Consider the following 7,234-nt stretch of genomic DNA (forward strand, 5'->3'; position numbering starts at 1 on the left):
AGCTATCAGTTTGCTTTGGGGAATCTTTACAACATTCCTTATCATTTTTTTCACATATTGAAGACAGTTTACAAAAGCTGCTTGCATGTATATTTAATGACCCGTATTTGTAATCAAACACGTGATCGTTTATAGCGAGGGTGCTGCAGTTGGCAAGTCTATTACCGGCTAGTTTTCTGAAGGGAGCACACAGCGCCATTCATCTCTCTACCGTCTGTCAAAAAGCCATACCCCTCTGGTATTTGTACGTATAACCCAGCCTTTAACCAGAGCGTGCTTTGACCTGGGTAACTAGTTAGCAAACAGCCTTGCTTAACCTTGTGGCTGTGCCCCCCTCCCCAGCGCATCCACGCACTCTGGGTGAAACTGCACCAGGAGAGTTGGAGGCCCCGTTCCAGGGCCGCACTCCTCTTTGGTGGCATCCCCGGGGCTGTTTGTAAATAAGCAACGCTTCTACAGGGCTAACCCAGCTTCCGTTTTGCAACCCAGCGCACGCCGATCGCCCCATCGAGGAAGACCTGCCGGCCGGTTTCCTCGCCATCACGAGCGCCGTCTTCTCCGCTGCTCGCTCGGTCAAATATTCCGCACTTTTTTAAGCGCGTGTAAAGGATTACAGAAACCCCTATGTGCATCTCCGGAGAGCAGCCAGAAAGGGTTAAACAAAATCAACCCTGACAATACTAGAAACAGTTCTCTCAGTGTGTGTTGGTTCACTGCTCCACAGGGCATAGCAGATGTTGTGTCTGGTAGTAAGAAGGGCCCAGGAGGTGTGAGCTGTCAATCACTTTTTTTCCTAACTACAGGCTGTGCTATGGATATGAAGCACGACTAAAACAATCTGTCTCAGCTGGGGTGTGTGAGGTATCAATAACCCTTGGCAGAGGTGTCAAGAGCCTTGCTGGAATCAAACTACCCTGCTGACCAGCTGCTTAGCAAGTTAACAAGGCGGCATTCGGCGCTCGCTGCCCTCCCAGCCCAACAATTAACACAACTGGAGCGGGGCTCCGCTGAAACGTGGGAGGAACCTCGCCGCATCGCCCTTGCGCTGGCGACAAAGAGATGCACGGATCTTTATTCAGAAGCAGCCCTAACAACACGCGAGGAGTGAGAGAAACTAGGGCAGAGAACGCGTTTTGCTCTCAAGTCAAACGTGCCCATAAATATTAGCAGTGTGTGGCAAACCCGAATGGACCCGAGAAAAAGAGATTTGCGAAGCAGTTTCACGCGCAAGGCCAGCGGCCGTAGAGCAGAGGGGCAAAAAGAGCTCCAGTAAGAAATAAAATGTGTTAAGAAGCTAGAGTAAGGTAAATTTAAACAACGGCAGGAACAAACAATGTAATGAAAGAGTTCTGTGGCGCTGGTAATCCAAACAATAGCTGCATAGCAGCTTGTTACAATCATCCACATGGCTGGTTAGAGTATTATAGAACAACCAGGTTGTAAAATGAACAGGCGACAGTTGGAAAGTCTTAAACATTTTGCACTCATGGGTCATGTACTACTCAGCCTTGTAGCGGTATAAATGTGGGAGTAATGCCATTAAAATCAATGGCTTCGCAGTGCTTTAACAGGGAAGGATCTGGCCCGGTTGTAGAGCATTACCCAATTTTTCATTTTACAAACTGCTAACTCTGGCTCTTGGAGTTAATGTTTTTCCTGAGCCCCCAACACATTTTTTTTTTGGTTTTGTTTTGAAAACTGAATTACTTTCAAGTCTTTTTGTATTCTGCATTGCTTTATTTTGTGGTTTTGTTCTCAAGGGCATCAACCAGTGATTATATACTGTTCCGTTCTGCAAAAAAAAAAAAAAAATAATACATGGTGTACGGCAAAACATGAATATTAGCTTTAAACAATTTAATGTTGTTTGTCTTTGCTTTGAAATTCAATAATGCCATCAGCCCATAAGACCTTTTAGAGCAGAGTATTTCACACAGTGAAAGCTGCTTTCTGCCACAAAAGCACAGCAGCTGTGGCTCCTGCAGATACTCTTAAAGACAGATATAATAAAACACTGGGAGGGAGTAGGTCGACACAGGAGCATGAAATGGACGAGATGAAGCCCTTTGTCACAATCAAATAGGCTGTAAAGTTACTATAGTAACATACAGTATTAAGCTCCAGGTGGATTGACTTAATGTTGACTAAACAAAAAGAGGTTAACGAAAACCAAACCAATAATTATTACACTCTCTCTACCAAATGTTTGCCACGATGCTGTTATTTTGCGTTAGCCAAGCTGCACAAAACACGGTGTGGGTTGCTTTCTGTTCTGGTGAGCAGTTCTCGTATGAGAAAACCTGTAAGACAAAACCAAATTCAAAGTTGCAAGAAGGAAGGGGATGGTTTCACTGTGCCGGTGACAGACGCGGCAGCAAGATTCAGGCAAAAGACCACGACAGATTTAAACTGTGTCAAATGCTTCCTTTTTTTTTTACCCCTCCAGGATCACCCACTTCCCCAGTGTGAGAACTGTGGGGAAGGAGGGAATGTTCAAACTCATTCTGACCTACCTGAGCTAAATGAATGACGGATGGAAAAGACAGATACATTTAGAGAGTGCGTTTTAATCTTCCCTGTAGAAACTAGCCTTTGCATCTAAAAAACTACCAGAAGAGATTCCCCTAATTACAAATTGTGTCTTCGACATGAAACAAGAATTCATCCTGCCTTCAGTGTTTATTTCTAATTATATTCTTTACTGTAGAAAGAAGATGTCTGACAACTTCTCAATGGGGTGCTTCTGGCTGCCTCTCTGCCCTTCCCTGTTAGCTGTGTCCCAAGGAAAACACTTTGCCCTGTAGATAAATCCCACAGTAGAAGGGATGCTTATCTTAGCTCCAGTGACCATTTCTTTCACTCCTTTTCAGTCTGGGAATTTAAAAATCAGAGGATTTAAGTGAAATTCTTAGTTTTATTCTGAAACTTCTGATGCTGTCAGAATTCACACCTTCTATCAGAACTGTAATTTTATGTGTCTCTGGTATAGTTAGTGAACTCCAAGCTGCTGCCCTATAAATCTTTAAAGGTTGCTTTTCAAAGAGGGAAAGAGATCGTATTGGTTCAGATTGAACAAAACAGAGTGGGTCTTTCTTTGATAAACCGTAGTAGGTACAAATCAGAAACCCACTTGGATAGTCACTGCGGAACTGTCAAAAACCTCTCATCTGTGCCATAAACTTAGTCTCAACGAGGCTTGAATGAATACCACACTGTCAAGGAGAAATGAAAATGTGCTAATTGCATTCAGGACATGAAGTTTAGCCTTGGCCAGTAAAGAAAAAGGACCAAAAAAAGTTTTAGCTATCAAAAGCATGAGACGACGTTAAGCTGTATTTGTGCATGCGGTTCCAGGACAACTTTTGGGAAAGACCGTATGTGAAGGTCAGAAGGAGGAAATATCTGCAGGTCTGATTTGAGGAATTCCTTGTTGTTATTATAGCCTCTTGGCTGGTAATACAGCAATCAGGAAAGCAGTACCTATTGAAAGATGATGGAAGGATTAAGCAGCTGGCCAGACCCCGCTGGCAAAAAAGCAAGGGTTACTCATTTCAAGAATTTCTTCCCTGTAACTTGGCAGAAATGTAATGCGGCCACATCCCAGGAAATGTGGTGAGGTGTGGTCAGAGGAACTGTAATCAAGCTGAGAGGCAATGCTGAGGGCTCCAGTGGGAACAAATATCATCACTTGAAGATGTACCAAGTACTCTTGTTCAAATCCATTAGGGAATCGTTTCCATTTGGATTAGATTTGTAGAAGTACCTGGCTCAAGGTGGAGCCATTAGAATGACAGCACTAGAGTCTGGTCAGCTTTCCCAAGGGCAGATGGATTCCGGGTACTCATGAAAAAAATGACATACATACAAAAGCTCAAGTCTTCCAGTTCCTCTGGAGTAGTGCTCTCACTCATTAATGGCTATGGCATACCACAAACAATTGTGTACCTTGCATGATGCGCGGAGGACAAGATATTTGAGGAGTTCCTTGTGAGTATTTGAGGTGTCTCTGCTAAGTCAGTCTGTTAGAACATCCTGAAGACATGAAGTTAAGCAAAGGGAATAGCAGAAAAAAAGTCACTAGCCTAGGAAATATCTTCACTTGCTTGAATCTGCTTGTAAATATTTTTGAAACCCCGTATTGCATTCTGACATGTCACCTGTCTCGTAACTCTAAGTGGGACCTCGGATTTCTGCCACTAACAGGGTTATCTGGATCCTCATCTTCGACGCGACAGATTTGGCTTTGGCTGTTGAAGAAGAGCATCCGGAGAACTATAGCCTGCGGTTCAGAAGCTGGTATAGGTACCACAGATCCTGTAAAGATGTAGCTCATGAGCACGAGCAGGAAGAAAAACAGAGGGGTGGTGAAGGCCCAGCTCAACTCCTTATGTCCTGGCACGTGAGGACAGTCTTGTCCAGCCAGGGCAGGCTGTTCACAAGGCACAGGCACAGGCCCCGCACGCTTTAGGAACTGGTTGCCTGAACAGAGGGTGAAGTGGAACCTGTATAGAAAATGCATTGGGTAAAAACCCCACGTGTTTATGAATTGTAGAAAAGATTTTATTTAATAGTTTATATAGGAAACAAGTGTACTATTCCTTCTTATGTATTCTTACAATGAGGATATGTGCCAACATTTGGAGATAGTACGTGGGAAATGATATATGTCTGCAGTTAGGTGTCAAGCCAGGGTTTCTTTGCATTTTTCCAGAATACTCTCTCATGGCCACCTGAATATGTAGCAATGCTTGAAGAGAGGATGATACATCACCCTGGGTAAATACCCCAGTTATTGTGCTGTTTCAGATCTTTGTTCTCCACGGTTGACGTTAATATGTTACTCTGAACACTGGATATCTTTCTTCCTCCTTTGCTTGTGGAGTCCCAGGCAAAGCTCATCATTCTGCTCTGTCAATTCTTGGTTTCGGTTCTCTGCAGGGAGCGACAGACATGGAGACCGGGTGCAGCTGGGGCTCTTCTCTAAGGAGCGGGTACACAGCAAAGCTCCTCCGCTGATGGGGTCCCCTTACTATACCCCTGGTGACCCACACAGAGCAGGAGCGCAGCAGTCACCTGCTTCTTTCCCCAACAGCCTCCTTTACCTTCCTGTGTCGCCCGGGTTAGCTGACGGGATGGAAACCCTCCCCTGACCCCTCCCAGCCACAGGAGATCACTTTTGTGTTTCTCTGGGCTGAGCAGCAGCTGGAAGCCCACTATGTCCTGGGGGAGGGAGGGGGGGAGTCTGTGCTCTGAAACACCAGCCCCGCAGCCTACCCCTGGGGTGATGCCCTCTACATAATTCTACCCCCCTCCCTGTCTTAGAAACTTAAGAGGATGCTGTTTGCATTCTCTGCTGAACTTCCCCCGTATTGTGGTGGCCTCTGCATGTGCTTTTTTATTAATCAGTGAGGCTCAGCTGAATACATACTTAAGAGGTAACGTCAACCTAAAACTGTTGAATTTTCAGAGCTGTTAAAATGCTTGTTTCTTGCTTTTTAACTCAAGGAACTCACATTGCTACATGGGCTTTCCTTGAGAGTCATTGTAGATTAAGAGACAATTTGAATTATAATCCTGATCCAAATACTACTGCTTCTGTGACTTTGGGCATGCCACTTAACCCCTCTGAGCTTTATTTTCCCTATTATCTGAGACTAATGGTATTTTACCTGTCTCAGACCACAAGGGAGCTATGAGGCTTAATTAATGTTTGCAAACTGGGTTGTTGCATAGCATAATTAAATAGCATTTCCAAAGTTTAAAGAAGTAGAAAGTATTAAGACCCATCAGCAGTAAAGATGAGATGAGGAGTGAGAATGTCCTGATTCCCAGGACAGTGCTTAATTCTCTCAACCATATGGCTTTGGAGGGAAAAAACAGCATCAAATTGTCTTCAAGAACCTTTTTCAAAGTTCAGAAATGTGAATTTTAAAGCAAAGGTGGCTATCCACAACTTTAAAAGAACATCTAAACAGCAATATTATTTTGATTGTTGTATAATCATTTCCGTCTTGTTTAGTTGCATGAAGTTGTCCCGCATTTTTAGATGGTATTGAGCTTCCAGCCGAGAGACTTTTGTTAAGAACAACCTTTCACAGCCTCAAGTCTACTCAGTTATAATACTTTTAAAGAGCCACATTTATTTTCCTCTTTAAAGTTTAAGGGTTACGTTCCAATTTAATTTACGGTATTCCGGCTGCCATTGTCTTAGAGGAAGTAGAAATACTAGAAATGTCCAGCAGTTTCACAGGGTCAGACCTATCAGACATCTCTTGCCCTGTCACTTCTGCTCATAACTCCCCCCTGATACTCTAGAGCTATTTTAGCTACAAATTGGAGACATATCAGAAAAGTACAGAGGTTACTGTAGGACTACACCTTATGTTAGATTAGTGTGAAAGCAAATACTGATAAAATCAAAGGATGGTTGTATGAAAAGTGCCATTTTGCTCATTTAACTGTGTTTCTTCACGTCCTGAATCAGAAAAAAAACAAATTCAGAGAAAGTTTATCCGTGTGTTTGTTTTATTCCTTCTTTTTGGTTAAAGGCAGTAGCATTCTTTTTAGTTTAAGGCAGTAGGATTTTCAGTTAACATCTTCTGTTTTCCACAGGTTTTCAAAACAGAAAAGAAAACCCAGTATAAACATTAATTTAATTTAATTCCCTTCCTTTTTTTTGTGTATATTAAAAGAAAAGAAGTTTTGAAGAAAATGTTACAAGGAGATTTTTATGCTATGAATAGCATAGAAATGTATATCAGTTATAGCATTAAGGCTTACTTCAACAGATGTGTGATACAACTCAAGTTTATTTATTTGGTTTTAAAAGTGATATTTTAATTCCAAGCACAGTTGAAGGGCTACAGCTATTGAGATAATGGGCAGTTGCTTTCCCTTTAGATGAAAACAAATATATTTTATTTTTCCCATATTCAGTCCTTAGTTTTACCTGTCTTTAAAATTCTGGGAAGAGAGTAATAAAAGTTGTAAATAAAAAAGTTTTTAAAAATTGGATTTCTTTTCTTGAACTAAGAGCTTTAGCTTTTTTCAATATACATAAAATAGACTAAGAAGTTACTAAAAATGAAATATTTATTAGTATATCACAATTCTGTGGTGATAACACTCCTTAAAAATAATGCATTTCAAATCCTAAGGGATCTAATTTATTTGAAGTAAAGTCTCTCAGAAAAAGGTTCATCTGAAAGGTTCAGATGGGACCTTGCTATTTAGA

This window comes from Vanellus vanellus, assembly GCF_965231255.1.
Source record: "Vanellus vanellus genome assembly, chromosome: 3".
Taxonomy (NCBI): domain Eukaryota; kingdom Metazoa; phylum Chordata; class Aves; order Charadriiformes; family Charadriidae; genus Vanellus; species Vanellus vanellus.